This window comes from Meleagris gallopavo, chromosome 2 (genome assembly GCF_000146605.3).
Source record: "Meleagris gallopavo isolate NT-WF06-2002-E0010 breed Aviagen turkey brand Nicholas breeding stock chromosome 2, Turkey_5.1, whole genome shotgun sequence".
NCBI lineage: Eukaryota > Metazoa > Chordata > Aves > Galliformes > Phasianidae > Meleagris > Meleagris gallopavo.
The window spans coordinates 31,248,411-31,265,226 of NC_015012.2; the positions used below are offsets into that span (position 1 = coordinate 31,248,411).

Genomic DNA, 16,816 nt, shown 5'->3' on the forward strand with positions numbered 1-16,816 from the left:
TTTACTGTGAAGGTGGTGAGACACTGGAACAGATTGCCCAGTGAATCTGTGGATGCCCCCTCCCTGGAAGCATTGAAGGTCAGGCTGGACGGGGCTTTGGAGCAACTTGGTCTAGAGGGAGGTGTTCCTGCCCCCCCTGCAGGGGGGTTGGAACTGGGTGAATCTTAAAGGTCCTTTCCAACCCACACCATTCTGTGATTCTATGATTCTACGAAACACTGGTACAGGTTGCCCAGAGAGGTTGTGGAGTCTCCATCCTTGGAGATATTCCAAAACATGAGAGGACAATGTCCTGAGCAACCCGCTTTAGCAGATGCTGCTTGTGCAAGAGGAGTTGGACCAGATGATCTTGAGAGGCCCATTCTGACCTCACTGTTCCTGAAATTGTGTGAAATATTCCAAACAACTTTTAAAACAAATAAACAAACAGTAAAAGACTGAAGATTAAATGATTGGCAGTTCACAGTGAAGGACAAAAATAGAAATATTCTGTGGAGTACCTCATTTCTGAAGGCATCCAAAAAAGCCAGTATATGCTGCTGTATGGTGCTCTGGGGGTGACTGGAGAGTTGACATTAGCAAGCAGTTGATGGTGCACTCCGAGGTCCCCTCTTCCAGACACCACAGATGACTGTGCCAACAGAACCAGGAGGCAGATGGTGAGGAAATCTTGGGTTCTGGGATGAGATAGAAGCAATGCAGGTGGAGTCTTGGCAAGATGCTTGGAGAGGAGTTACATGCTGTCACAGTTGCATACAGAGATACTTGCTCCTCGTATGAATCCAGCAAGGATAGCTTTGGAATGAAATAGTACCTAATGTAAGGATGACAGAAGAATGGACTGAAGCAAATCCATCTCCTATGTTTCTTTTGGGTCCCTCTGCCAACAAATGGCCCTGCAGAGAACTGCAGAAAAGAAGACTAGACGGGGTAACACACATCACTCACAAGACCTTCCCATTTGGCAGCTTAAAGAACTGTGTGAGATACTGCTCTGCCAGGGACCTAGCTATCTGCAGCTTCCAGCTTAACTAGCTAAGAGCTGTATACCTCCAGCAAGGAGGTATGCGGTGCTCGTGCTCATTCTCTAGCCTTGCCCCAGCTTCCATTAATAGACATGCCTGTAACTGGCCTCAGACAAGCATAAGGGCAGCAACAGGGCAAATACTAACCTTTGCCTGTATGAAAAAGTGCTGAGGCCATGGGCAGAAACTGAAGTGCAGTGAAGAGGACAGATCTCTCACTATGGGCATGCAGAATAATCCACGTAAATCATCTAAATTGCACATAACAGGATTGGCACGTATTGCCAAATATGGCTGTGTTTTAAAATGCTGGTAATTGTCTACAATTCTCAGGCATATAAGCCAGTTCTGCAACTTTAATAAAGCAAAATATTTCCCCTCAGGCCACGGTTTGAACCCGTGTCTTATCTGCTAAAACTTCTGATATGTTATTCTTCTGCACATGCTAAGTGCTGAACACAAGCTGAACAATTTCATCAATACTGGTATAGCATTTGCACCGGCCAAGCGCACAGCAAGCAAATTCTTTCTGCAGCCTGTTTCTCTTCCCTGTTATAAGTAAAACTATTTAAAGTTTAATCAGTCTTGGCTGGGCTCTTGTTCTCATGTCTGAATGAAAATAAAATGAAAAATCTCTGATGAAAAATTCCCTGAAGAGGTTTTGTGCCGCTAAGCTGATACAGGTGCAATACACCGGCTTGCTAAGGCAAATTACTCTGGCTTTGAAAATCTAAAACAGTTATTACTGAATCCAAATTTTAAAACCTTTAAAAGTCAAATGTTGGAAATAGAAAGCTGGGAGTAAAGCAAACCTCAGCTTGCAGAAGTTAGTTTTGGCAAAATCAGTAAGGAAAACAGAAGAAAATAAAATAGGATCAAGGGAAGGGGAAATCCACAAACATAAAGGCACTCACAGTGTGATTTTTTCAAAGTGGGATTTTCACCAAAATCTTTACATAAACTGTAAACTTCATTAAAGCATACAGCTTGAAAGGGTTTAGTGGACAGGGCTCTTGTTTATTATGTGAGACTGTGATGTCAGTCCAGGTGGAGGCTGTAATGAAAATAGTTACATGATTCCAGTCCAATTTCTTTGAAGGTTAACCCAACATCACAAAACCACCAGGTAATATAACACCCATTGGCAGGACCAGGTTTACTTCCAGTTATAAAGCCCAAAGACTGCATGGAGGGTACATAAACTGACCTACAGATCATTTGTGGGAGAGATAGTGGCTCAGTGAACACAGGTTAAATCTTTCGATACTTGGTTTGGCTAGTTTGAATAAGATGAAAGGCCAGGTTTTCCAGAAACATGCATGTGTCCATCCTAAGCATGAAAAATACTCTCCAGGTGTGCCTGGATTCAGTGTGCCCTCAAGCAGCTACCTGAGGCTCCTGACTTGTGGGTCAGCGCTAAACGCTGTGCACACTCAAGTCACACACATTGCAGGCCATTTGGAAAGGAAAGTAAACAGCATCTTTTCAGGAAAAAAAAAATGTTCCAACTCCAGAATGCAGAATAGGACAGAGGAGAATTCAACTGAGATAGGAAACTGGTCCATATACCCTCTCAGCTAAACAAGTTCTTCTATGAGAAGCTGATTAGGTCCTCTGAAAATCCTCTCAGGAAGTCCCCAACTATCCTTCGGGACCCAAATATCTCAAAAGCTTCTTCACTTGAGTTTGTTCCTAAAGATGATACAGGAGGAGGAAAGGAACTCCTGATTTTGCCTTGAAAATGAGAAAAGTGAGTATTTTCCTTCATGGCAGAAGAGCAGTGATATGCTGCCTCTCTCTGTTGCTGCCTGGAAAAACACTTCTGTGTTAAACTCTGTGTTAGCACTGACTGTTACAGCTCCTCCTGGGCTGGAGGAACTGTAAGAGGCCCTTCCCTGGGGATCTGACACCATGTGCTTCAGAAACAGCTGTGCACACGTACAAGCAGCTGTCTGTGTTGGCGACAGGCTGTCCTGGCAGCCTTAGCAAAGTGCTTGCACTAAATGCAACCCTGCACTCGTTATTCCATTGACACCACTGATACAGACAATCCTCATATTTTATAACTAGAAATTTTTGTAGAATTATAGAAAGAGTTAGGCTGGAAGGGACCTTTAAAGACCATCTACTCTGATTTTGAATCATGAATAAAAGGATTCCCATGTGAAGCCTGAATTCCATACGCAACATGCTCACTAACCCCCAAAATCATCATCTAAGAAAATAAGCAATGAACACACAAGCAGATCTAAACCAAAGCTGAAATTGTTTTCATTTTTAAATTATTATTTATGAACATGAAATAATGGCAGCATGTCACTTGTGCCATGCCCAGCACAGGGGGCACAGTTTATCTCAGAAATTCTCCGAGAATTGTGGAGACCCTGAGTTCCCTTTCCCTGGAAACATCAGTTGGTTGCTACTGTCATACCTTATTTTTCTTAGCATGTAATAGCAGATATGCCTTTGCTATTACACCTGCTTGGAAAGTTAATAGCTGCTGTCCTTAGACTGAACTGTTGCTTAATCAATTCTGAAAAAATTGCTTTAAAAATGAGAACATTTTTTCTTAAGGTAATTTTTTTTTTAAAATACAGTTTGTAAAATGTTCTCTATGTTTCTGACATCATTATCTGTTTCCTTTATTTGAGCTAATTGCTCATTCCTGGCCAATTCTGCTTCCCAGGATCCAGTCTGAACACCATTACACTGTGGATGCATGCAATCTCTTGGGATGTAGGCTATCCCCTTTTCATCACTGCTGTTGGTAACTCCCTGCTTTCTCTAACTTACTCTTATTCAAAGTAAAATAATATCTTACCTCAGGGAATAACTCCCTTTTATTCTAGTTATTGATGCTATAACTTGATAGCCATCAATGAATCTTTTTATTCATATATCCATTAATAATACAAGTACCTGGAGAATTAATGTGAACTTTTAAAAAGAATTTTAAAAAATGCACAACCTTCTTTATAGCATATAGTGATAGCATATAGTGATAGCATGCAAAAGCCTTGTTTTAAGTACAGTGTTTGTTTGGTTTAGTTCCCAGTGTGCATGTTTCACTTCTCCCACAGCTTTCTGAAGACCTCAGTTTGGCTCAGTACAGTCTATTAAAAACCTCTCCTGTGGCATCCATGTTACAGAAGAACTGGAAGGATTTTGGAGTTTGTACATTCTGCTGTCTGTGTACTAAAATGTTGTATGTTAGGCAGTGACATCATCTTGCCCCGAATCCTATCTCTATGGTTTCACCTTTTCTGTTTTCCCATGCTAATTTGAACACCTCCAGCAGCTTGTTGGCTCTGTGGAGACATTTTTAATTCTTTTATCCTAAGTCTAACAAGCAAACACTGGTGCATGAGTGGAGTACTTTATTTGCTGAAGTCTTACCTTACAGGGGAAGTTTACTGGCATATTTGAAGAGCTGAAGATGTTTTTGTAGTATAGAAGCCAAGCTGACCACAATAAGACCCTGTGGGGTGGAACACCAGGCTATTTTCTGTGTTTAGTTAAACTTTTATATCTGTGAGTAATTTAAATTGCTGATTATTTTTTATTGAGTACTTGTGATTCAGTTTTCTCAAAAGGTCTATAAATATGAGGCTCTTCTTAGTCTATGAACAACCCATAGTCTAATGCCAGAATTTCAAACAAACAAAAACCAACAAACTCTCTCCTAAGACAATAACTGAGATCCCAAAAGGCTGTAAGTTAGTGTTCCAAAAGGAAGAGATAGTGAAGTCAAGAAGAGTTGCTGACTTCTCCCAGAAATGGGCTGAGCAAATCAGAGTTTGGTCCAAGGCTTGTTGAAGTCAGTGAAAGGATTCCTGAACTCCAATAGGACTTCCCAGTATCACTGGGAAATGCAGAGAATTGTAACTGAAATTTTACAGCATACCATGGTCATCTGGAGACAGGACAGTTGGAAGGAGTATTGTCTTTATGGATAAGAATGACGGAGAGCCAGAATTTTATGTATGTGAGACTATTTTCACATAAATGTGTGGAACAGTAGAAGTTACCAGTGGCAATCATTAGTTGAATACTAATAAGATTCCTTGCTCTTTTTGTCTGGTCAAGGAAATGGAAAGTGACCACAAATATACAGCACAAACTTATTCCAAATTCCTGTCTTTGCTTACTTAGCTGCACTTTATACAGTATGTGCAAAGGGTACAATAGCACACTGTGCCTAAAGGCCATTGTAGTGTGACTGCTATGCTGTTAAAACTCACTGCTGTGTATATAGCAAGTATATAGCTGAGAAATACATTCAGCATTACTTCTGCTAGAAACAATCTTCAATATTTGTGGTAGGTACTAATAAAAGAATTATAAATACACCACAATTCCATACAATCTGAACCTGAAGTACTCCACAATTCACAAAAATATCAGTTTCATCACTCCCAGGAAAGCTGAGCTGCATTTTCCTATTGACTAACACAACTGACTTTCATGACCTATCTAACCCATATTGCTTCCTTGTGGTACAGCAAGACAGGCAAACACTGAAACCTCTCTGCTTTCTACAGCAGACACTGTAATCATCTACACAAGTGAACTACAAAAACACAAATTAAATTACCTCTGCAGTAGTTTCCTAGTTATATGGTAGATCTTTTCCTGTACTAAACTCCTGTGTTTCCATAGGACCACATTTTGTGCTTATTTTGTACCTCCTGTAAAGTGTTACATAAATAGAGATCTACTAGTGAGAGTAAGAGGGGAGCATTGCATTTGATGGGATTTTAGCCAAATCATCCACAGATAAGAAAGATCTGGGAGTGGTTGTGATGAAATAGGATAAATTATAGTGTTAGCCCAATAGTATTTTCTAATTTAAATTTATTTAAAATGTAATTAATTCCACTTCTTAATTTTGCAATATCTCACTCAAATTTTGAAAAACTGTATGTTTACAGATGCACTTCTGATTTTTGTAGACCTGTATCTAAATTTATTAGCATTACTTTGCTACTTTTGAGTATCAACTGAAAGTATACCTACCTAATGGTATTAGGAACATAAGATTATTTCTCAGACTTTGTGTTTACTTTTGGAAAATGGAACTTTTATAGTATTCTGGGGTATTTCTGCCACATAATCTATGTGAAGAATTGTGAAGAATGTAATTCTAAGCACCAATTTTTTAATAGTTCTAGAGCTGAACTATTAAGCAGCCAGCCAAGATACACCACAGAGGAACGTATTGAGGGAATAGTAGTTCAGGTAGATAGTCTGGCATGTTTCCTTCTTTTGCACCATTAAATTCTAAAGAACTAGGCTTGCTAGGCTTCAGTGCAGCCTTCTGTGTAAGTTATAGTCCAGTGGGGCTCCCAGATTCTTTAGGTTCATGGATCAGAATCTTGCCAGAACAGCATCATTGAAAATGTAACTCTAAAACCATGTGCTGTGACAGGGAGTCTGGTGTTCATATACTCACAGTACGACCAGAATGTCCCACCCCAGCTGCCTCTTGCCATCAGCATGTTATCAGACCTTTCTGAAGCCCCCTACAATTTAGTATTTTTCTAGGAAAATATGCCTTTCATGGAGTTTCATAGTTTTTGTCACAAAAATAAGGACATAAGAAGTTTTCATCTTTAAAAGTGATTTAGAAGTTCTGTAATAATTCGTTCAATTTCTTGATAGCTTTTTTGTCTTTATCCACTTCAAGTTTGTGAAATGCTTTCATAAAGGAAATAATTTGTTAATGGTGGTAACCCTTAGCACAGACTAAATGAGGGAGGTCTGTGTTCTCTGTTGCTGGCAATGGAAGTACATAGGAAATCCTTGCCCAGTCCTTCCACCCAGTACTTGGCACAGGACATACACAAAGAGCAGAAGGTCAGAGACTGGGGAAGCTGTGTATCTAAGGTGATTCCTCTTTATTAGGGCTATACACAAACAAATCCCCTGAACTAATTAGTGAGACTGGCAGAGAAGGGAGTAAACTGCAGCTGAAGACAGGAAAGTGAGCTGATAAAGAGATCCCTCTGGCCAGAAGCCTGTGGGTGATGATGTCAGTGCTGCCTGCTTTCAAACCTGTGGTGAACGGCAGGCCAAGTTAAAGTCGGTGCTGCTCATAGTGGGCGGTTTTGACAGGGCCCATATTTCATCTTTAGGAAGTCTTATTCAAGAGGAATGATCTTGAGCAAGAGGAAGGGAGAAGAACAACTCCTACTTTCACTGAACCTCAAAAGTCCTGGTGATGGAAATGGTCTTGTTTAAGCTTTTCACAGTTTGGTCTTTGGTTTTGCTGGTTCAGCCTGGATTCTACAGTCTGTGTAAAGCACACCCAGCACAGAGCTCTCTTAAATTTTGTCTTTTGTTTGTGCTATTAGTAGTGTGACTTCAGTGATGAATGTTTATAACACAGCTTGAGGAATTTCATCCTCCCTTGGTAAACTGCGTAGGAGATTGCCTTAATGGACAAAGAGAAATGTCTTCTGGTCTGTAGCCAGAAGCATGGACTTGCTTATGAAGAAGAAAACACACGTTTAACCTTCTGGTATTGTGTACAGAAGACACATTTAAAATATATATATATTCACCTCTCTTCTTACAACCTAAAATGGAACCAGTGAAAGATTAATATGCTTTTCACTGTTTTATGGCAAATCACTTAGTTGTGATAAGTTCAATGCTGCCTCTTGACCAGATGTCTTACAAGACTGTCCTGCATTATTTGCTTCTACAGATACCTCCAGCTGGGAAAATAACTTACAGATGACTGTGAAAAGTTAAATAAAACTAAAAGGTATGGAAACAGAAAGTGATAATAGGCTTTATTCACAGGTGTAAGGATTCAGATGTGAATGACAGATTAAAAGCTACATCCCAGTTTTGACTTCCTTGAATACTTTGCTTGAGTTAGATTTGGGACCTACATTCAGCAAACTATCATGTTAGTGTGATTTATGCTTGTGCAGTTTGTTTAAACAAAGCCTGAATAAAGACATCAGGATCTGCACTGTTCTGGAGTGTACATGACACAGAGTATTCAGGGTTTGAATTGAATTCTCTGTAGAACAGTTCCTAATCCACAGTGAAGAGAAGCAGAATTGCCATAAGTTGCTGGGCTAATCTATTAGGTAGTATTTACTGCAAAGGAAATATACATACTTAGAGCTATACTGAAGAACAGCTAAAACAATTCTTGTTGTTCATTTATTCAGCATTTCACTGCTTGCTTAAAAACTGTAGATGCCCAGCAGTTATGAAGGTATCCAAGCGTCACTGACATACCAGCCAAGGTGTGCTGGTGACTTTATCTGCCTGAAAACAGTAATCGAGAGCTATAAATTGCCCTGTGTTTACTCCTCTCACTCACTGGTCTGGGCTATATGTTCAATAACTGTATCTCCATAGAAAATGTTACATGCTAGGAATGGAAGAGCATAGCAGCCAGAGCCCTCATGAAGCTGATAGGTCCTTTCCACCTCTGCATCTCATAAAGGGATGAGGGGTCGCCTCCTTTCTCTTGTAACACCTTACCACTGCTGCTGATTCTGAGCTGGAGAATGACAGATGCTCTTTCTGCTACTGTCATCATCTCCAGTACTCTGAAAAAGGAGACAGTCTTCTCAGTCATCAGAGCACCGGAGAACCAGAATTTCTCCTCTTCTCCGGAAAAGACTATCCAAAGAGAGATAACAGTGGAAATGTGTGTTTGATCCTGGTCCTACCTCTCAGGTTTCAGGCTTCCTGACCCACGGCACCTTCCCTAGAGAGCTGACAAGAAGCCCAGAAAGCATGCAAGCTGCTGACAGAGAAAGCCAATGAAGCCTGCAGGGGAAAATCACAGCTTGGGATCCTGCCTCGCTTCTGTCAGAGACAAAACACTGCTCAGAAACCTGTCAATTACAATTTGTTATTTTCCCTGGTGAAGATACGTTCCATTACAGATTTTTGACCAGCTGTGCTCTGTGTTGTCACCACTCCTCCAGATGAGAATGTCAAAAAGGCCAGAAAGATTTTTGGGGAGGGTGCATAGAGCCCTGGGAGATCTGGCATTACAGCAGGTCTGCAGTGCTGGCTGCCACAGCCCAGCCGTGAATACAAGTCTGAAATGTCAGATATTCCCTGCAGAATTAAGTATTGTTATTTGCTCTTCTATGACTGCCAAAATAGTGCAGGTGTCTTAGGCAAGAGTTTTACACTATACTGCAATCCTCTCATAGAAAGTTCTGCTTCTTGTTAAAGCTCTAGAAGATGTCAATATGCTCTGTGTCGAAGAGGAAAGCAAATTTTCCTGCTATTTTTTCCCCACATAGAAGTATATGCTTCTTTTATTAAACACTCAGTCATTTAATAACTTGCACTTGTTATCTGAGCTGACCAAGATGCATTTATAGCTCACATGAACAATAGCATCTATCTGAAGTGTACGGAACTACCAAAATTGGTACCATCGAAGCTGAGCTTTTGAAATGAATCAGGATGTTGCTGCTGATAAGTAGCATTGTTAAAGTATTACTGTGACTTTGCTTTCTCAGCTTAAGCAGCAAATCCATTTTGGTGCTTTTTCTTTACATTGCCATTCTCCATGTACCATACTATTCCATGTATTAGAAAGTAAAACACAATGGAAACATGAAGCTTGTGCTTACTGCATATTTTTCATCTTCTTTGGTACTTAAAAGTACATAACACACACACACACAAACCAAAAAAAAAAAAAAAGAATTAAGAACCAAAGCATTTATTTGATTTTTTAAACTGAATTGTCTATAATCACGCTATTTTGCAGCTTAGCCTGAGCTAACTTTTATGCTTTACAGTTAAACACTAGTTATGGTCTTAGTGCCATCACAGATGAAGACTGCCATTGCCTCACAGAGATTAAAGTATAAAAAAAAAGAGATAAAGATAAGAAAAAAATGAACCAAGGAATCCATGTTTGTTTAGAAATAATGATCCAGCTCCTTTGCTGCTCCCCACTGCTGTTTAGTACAACTCCTTGGGAGTAGGGAGCCAAGACAAGCAGAGAACATATCAGCTTCATGACTTTCTGTTCATCCTCCCGTTTCAGTTCAAAATAGATTTCAGGACAATGTGCTGAAGGTTGAAACTAAAGTCACCATTTTTAAGACCAGAGAGTTAATGATGATCACGTGGACTGGCCTTACGTAAATCAGAAACCGCCTCTCTCGCTCCAGTAATTTCCATCACAAGGATTGTGTTGCAATCAAAGGTCAGCAAACCCTTGGCACATGAGAGCAAGAGCTGGAGTCGTCCTCAGCCTGGAGCAGCAGGACTGCTGCTGTTCTGCTTGAAGGTCTGCTGCCCTTCGAAGGCGTCTCTCTCCACAGAAGTCAGAGGAACCCCATACCTGTACACCCTGGGTACACACATAAGCTCAGGAGAAAGGAATCCAGGTCACGGTCACCTTAGATGCAGAGACAAGCTCTCTAAGTGTTTACAATTTTACACTTTTCCCACCTTCCTTTCTTCCTTGCTCCTTTGTTTTACCCCCAGTTTTTATTTTTGTTTATTACATTTCTGTGCCTCCATTCCATTGTTTCTCTTTTACTTTGACTGTTCTCCCTAAGACTCAAAGGACACAGTGCTCAGAGCTGAGTCTTTCTCATTACAAATCAGCTCGCATAGAGCCACCCGGTGAGACCTGAGTTCAGCTCTGCACTCGAAATGAGCAAACACCGCAGAGGGCTCTGCTGCTCCCTTCACTGCCCTGTGAGGTATCAGTCACTCTCCTCCTGGTGCAGATGTTCCGATTAGTGGTGCAGTGGACCCACAAGGCACACCTCCATCTGATGGGTGAAGTCAGCCAGGCTCCCCGCGGCCGCGACCGAGAGCCGTTGGGCTGCGACTCTCGCACGCCCCCTCGTGGGCGGTTGGAGCGCGGCAGGAGCGCGCCAGGAGCGCGCTGAGGGAGGCGCGGAGAGCGCGGTTCTGTGCGGGGCGGCCCGGATGCCATGTCGGGGCCGGGGGTCTGAGTGCCTGCGCGGGCAGTTGTGTGTGGGGAGAGCCTCGGAGGGAACGGTGGGAACGCTGATTCCCCATAATATCTTGCTGTTTCAATCACGCTCATACCGCTTGGATGAAATATATCTAAATTTAGAAGAAAGAAACAAACGAACAAGTGGAAACACGGGGACACAAAAGGCCCGCGTTACGGCTCTGGACAGCCGACCTCAGCACCCGCTTCCAGGCGGGGGGACGGCACGGGGCTGTTGTCCACGCGGTGGCAGCACGAGAACGCCGCATGAACACGTGCGGCCGCACGGCCGGCTCACCTCGCTCGCCCAGCTGAGTCACTTTTCAGTTCTTTAGGAGCCTATAGCTCAGAACCAGATGGGAACAGCTTCTTAAACGCCAGAACTAGGTGCAAACCGCAACTGGAGTAATGCAGTCTTCACTTTTACTTTAGCTCACAGGCCTGTCCCCAGGAAAAAGCAAAATGGGGCTGAAATAATGAGATATCAGAATATTCTCTACGTGTGCTTTCATTTGTGTAAGTGCGATGTGGATGTGCAGGTGTTGAGTAGAACAAAAATCCTGCCCTCTTGCTGCATACAGCAAAAGTTCTAACTGATTAGGAATCCCCTGCTTCCCAATAACTCTCTGTCTTCTCCATTTTTCCTCATGCTTTTTGCTGCATTTGTCCATTGTCATTGTCCAAACAGGATCCTAGGATGAAAAGGGAACCCCTCTGTAGTCACACAGCAGTGACTGGTGGAGGTGACCTTCTCAAAATGTTCTCATTCTCTCCTACCCGAGTAACCGCGTAGCCCAGAGCCAAACATCCCAAATCCCTGATCTAGAGTGAAGTTGTGCTCACCTCGTAGGATACAACAGATGATGTGGGCTACCAAAGATAAATTATTCCATGCACAGACAGATCCAGATTTAAAGAAGAATCATTTGAACAGGAAAGAAATGAACTGTGAAAAATAACCTCATTTGCAAAGGTATATATTTATACTTGTGTGAGTTCCTGCACTTGGGTAGGGGCAATCTCAAGCACAGATACAGGCTGGGAAGAGAATGGCTTGAGAGCAGCCCTGAGGAGAAGGATTTGAGAGTATCAGCTGATGAAAGCCTCAACATGAGCCAGCAATGTGTCCTTGCAGACCAGAAGGCCAATCGTATCCTGGATTGCATCCAGAGAAGTGTGACCAGCTGGTCGAGGGAGGTGATTCTGCCCCTCTATTCTACTCTCGTGAGACCCCACTTGGAGGACTGTGTCCAGTTCTGGAGCCCCCAACACAAGAAGGAAATGGAACTGTAGGAGTGGCACTGGAGGAGGGCCATGAGGATGATCAGAGGGCTGGAGCTCCTCCCCTACAGGGACAGGATGAGGGAGATGGGGCTCTTCAGCCTGGAGAAGGGAAGGCTATGGTGGAACCTAATAGCGGCCTTCTGTTACCTAAAGGGGGCCTCCAGGAAAGCTGGGGAGGGACTTTTTACAAAGGCATACAAAACCAGAATGAGGGGAATTGGTTTTAAAACCTGGGAAAGAGGGGTAGATTTTAGACTAGAGATTAGGAAGAAATACTTCACTGTGAGGGTGGTGAGACATTGGAAGAGGCTGCCCAGTGAAGCTGTGGATGCCCCCTCCTTGGAGGTGTTCTCAAGTACAGGCTGGATTGCGGCTTTGGAGCAACCTGGTCTAGAGGGAAGTGTCCCTGCCTGTAGCAGGGGGGGTGGAACTATATGATCTTAAACCCTTCCAACCCAAACCATTCTATGATACTGTGATATTTTAAATATACATATGTTGGTATAGCTGTAGCTTTAACATTTTGAGTACTGCAGAAAGGGAAGTGCAGATGCTAAATAGTGAAATGATTTACTGAAGAACACATGCAAGTTTGTGACAGAGTCAGGCACAGACAGTGAGCTCTTTCTTACCTGTCTTTTGTCAACAATGCCAAAGACTGAGAAAGAATGGTGAATATTGAAAAGTTTCATGTTTACTCAAACAATTATTGGTAAAATAATGATGATTTCAGACTTCATTTAATTGTCTTGCCTTGAGCTTTTAGGACTTCCTCTTATGCTGCAATACCGTGTTAATTCTGACATGCATGCATGTCATGTTAATGCACACATTGCTATAGAGGCCTAAATGGAAAGTTAAAATCAGAAGAGAAACTTTTTACAAGCTCAGAAATGGTAGTACAAAACCAGAGTAGAAATGAGGGAAGAACACGCCACATCCTCTGAATCAAGTGTGTGTTTTACATGAAATTGCAGACATCCAAGGGCCACGTATTAGTTGGAATACTGGAGATACATGTCTGTTCAGGAAGGGGCACTGCCAGTTGCAGGTAGAAAACTTTAAAATATTTTTAAATGGAATAATTTTGGAAAGCAGGAGAGAAAAAGACACATCTCTTCAAATAGATGAAAATATATTGAGTGACAGCATACATGTACACTTACACGCTCACACGTAAAGTTCTGATGGCCTTTCCAGGATACCATACATACAAGTGTAAAATCTATGCTTACACATACACTTTTCTCATGTTTTCATGTTTATTCCTGTATTTTTTCTCTTTCAAGTGTACTCTGGCACTCCCAGGACAACTTCTCTTTGTGAAGGAATCAGGCAGCCCTGTGGAATTATGGCCTTGCCTGTTTATTCCTATTGTTGTCAACACAACATACACAAACTCCTTTGGGCTGCCAACTCTCATCTTTTACAGCAAGGAAATTGAATCAGGTATCTTGGACTTAAAAAATAACATAGCTTCCACAAATGTACCTTGATAATGTCCTTGAGCTTCCTGGTGGGATGAAGACAGACGCAAAGAAGCAGGAGCAGTGTGTTTGTGGTTGTTGGGTTATATATGTACACACAGAGGCTTAAAGACAGTGCAATTACAATAGCTCACCTCCTTTGGGAACTATGCAAAGCACTGTATCTTTATTTGAAGAAAACAGAAAATACCAGTATGCTATTACTGATCCTCTTTGAACTCCAATTCATTATTTTTTATTAAGAGCATTGGACAACTGTTGATGGCAAGAGCAACAGAAAATATTGTGAAGTCTGACAATGAATGCTTCCTACCTACCCTATGAGGTAAGGTAAAATTTTGGTTATTTTTTATAGCAAATGGTTTGGAAAGAGTTGAATACAACTTGACAGAACTGCAGGATTTCTGGCAGGCTGCTGGCAAAACTGGTCAAAGGTATTTAAGCTTTCACAATATTTGGTGATTTATTAACAAGGTTTGATTATATGCTTACAACTGCTGAAATAATGAGTATGAAATGTTACTAACACATTACAAGTTTCTGCATTTGTTACAAGCAGCAGATTATTTTCTGTTGAGGAGACAGCATTTAAAAAAAAAACATGAAATACCTCAAAAATGTTATGAAAAAAATACAAATGGCTTTCATACAGAAGGCTTTCATACACTGGTAAATTAATACACATCTTAGTTGGAAATGGCATGCATTGGTTACTTATAATGTAATGGTTCTTTCACCCTTTGAATGCAGTTGCTCAATAGTAAACTAACTTTTCTAATATCACACAGAAAATGCTGTCCAAGCTCAGAATATCCCAAAAGACCAGGCCACTGCATGGCCTGGTTTTACACAAACAGTGCTCTGTTTGTGAAGGTGTGCCTGGGTGCTGGTGTGCTGAGCTCATCTGGGGACAATGGGAGGAAGGCAGGATGGTAATTAACAGGTTCTCTTTACCTCAGAGCTGCTAACATTGCTGGAACTTCAGGATAGTGACTTCTTTCTTCTGTCAAAACTGAAGCAAATATACAGGTTCAGGAGCTACTGTGTGAACAAAGTATTGTAGTACCGCTGGACAGGACAGAGTACAGATCAGGAGACATAAGCTCTGACTTCTTAGGAAGGCTAAAAAGCTAGCAAGGGCTAGCTATTTGTAAGAGGTGTGATCTGGACTTGGATATTTACTAGCACTTCAGGTGTAAATTTTGACTGATGGGAAAAAAATCCACATGCAGAAGAACACTGCTTCTCTACAAATAGTTTCTTGCCATCTGCTTAGGCCAATTGTAAGATTTAGTCTGATTTAACATACTGCATCTCGGTAAATTAGTGTTTAGGTCCTAGCTTGGAAAGCTGCTGTGTTCTGACAGGTTTCTACATGCATGCAATGACTTCTAATTTCTGATTGGTATGCCTGGGTAAGGTGGCCTCAGGTGCAAAGCAGTTTAGGAATCTGGGACACAACCTGTGACTTGATTTTGACAGTCATGATGCATCCAGAGAAACTAATGGCAGCTGCAGACAGCAGTTCTTATTGGTTATTATTTTTGAAAAGAAATGGACTACTCTAAGGCCATGGGCCACAGGCTTTAGCGAGCCACATTAGAAAATCATTGGAAACACTCACATTGTTTTCTGCATCTATAATCTGCTTCAGCTGTGTTTGTCCTCCAATTAATTCTCTTCAAATAACCTTTCCTGTTTTACTTGGCTTAGAGAAAGATTTTTGGCAAATGATGTTGAAAAGAGAAAATACAAATAAAGGTTATCCAACAAAATGTTATGACCATTCCTGAACATTTGAAATATGATCAGCATGAAGATTTATGTAATCTGGTCCCATTTTTAAATACTGGTGGATTACACAACTCCAAACAATTATTTCCATCATAACAAAAATTACTCTTTGGAAATTATTTTAGTAAAGTTTTCATAAAACTGAAAGTTTACAAAACTTGAATTATGAACAGGTTATACTTGTTTGTAACTTGGAAAATTGCAGAATGTAGAAATAGGATTAATGTTTCCATTTCAATTAAAAGATTTCTGTCTTTCTCAGGCTGTAGTTTGGCCTCGTGGAAGGCTTGTTTTTTCCTCAGGTTCTTAATGGAGCATTAGGTAGGTATGGTTGTTTTAAGGGAAATCTTTGTAAAGAGAAATAGGTACAAGACTATCAGACTAAAATATTTGCATGGGTGGGCTTTTTATTGCTGTTTTTTTATATAATACCTTATTCATTCTTATAAAGGTATTAGTATGTTTTGGGTTGTTTTTTTTTTTGTTTGTTTGTTGTTGTTGTTGTTGCTTTTTTTTTTTTTTTTAAACTACATTGTATTCCTTTGTTTCTGAGTGATAGGACTGAGGAAAACTCCAGCTGTTGACCAACAGTTACTTTCCCTATGCGCAGTCTTAACAGTTTCCTTAAAGGTTTCCAGGGCCCTCACATAGAACAGCAGTTTGTGTTTCCACTCCTGTGGCAGGATGTTGTGCAAGGGCCTCCAGAAGCACTCAGGAAGATGAATGGGCACAGCAGGTTGTCTGTGGCGGTCCTTTTTCCAAAACCAGGAGCAGGAGGCAGAACCAGAAATACTGCCGTGAGGGAGAAATAAGGGTGTTATGACATCCTGCTCCCCAGTAAATCCGAGTTCTTCTGTGCTTCTAGGCAAACTACACGGTCAGCTTTGGGCTCTCAGACAGTCGAGTTACTAATTACACTTTTGTGCCAGGGCCACTCCTCTTTCTGCAGCTGGTCAGGGTTCCTCTGCAATTTATAGCACTAGGTGAAGAAGAAATAGTGCCTCTCTAATTCCTAGAAGTAACAAAGGTTAAATCAGTAGCAATCAGCAGCCGGCAGACCGGACAGAGACACGCGCACAGGTACATTCGCTCTCCAGCAGCCCCACCTGAGCACCTAAGCAGGTGCAGCGGGCTTCCCCGGCAGCACCTCTCGGGGCACTCAGGCAACAGTAGCCCGGCCGGGTTCGCATGGAAAGGCCTCAACCGGGACAGAGAGCTGCCCGCCTCCCTACGCGCCGGTGCTGCCGCAAGCCGCA

General features: G+C 41.7%; 1 long non-coding RNA gene across 1 annotated transcript; it reads right to left on the reverse strand.

Moving 5' to 3' along the window:
* Positions 1–16,068: 16,068 nt before the first annotated feature.
* Positions 16,069–16,810, reverse strand: LOC109365961. Its single transcript, XR_002111886.1, has 2 exons — positions 16,667–16,810; positions 16,069–16,572 (listed from the first exon to the last, which is right to left on the reverse strand). It is a non-coding gene; the product is annotated as an uncharacterized LOC109365961 (long non-coding RNA).
* Between the last annotated feature and the right edge of the window lie 6 nt (positions 16,811–16,816).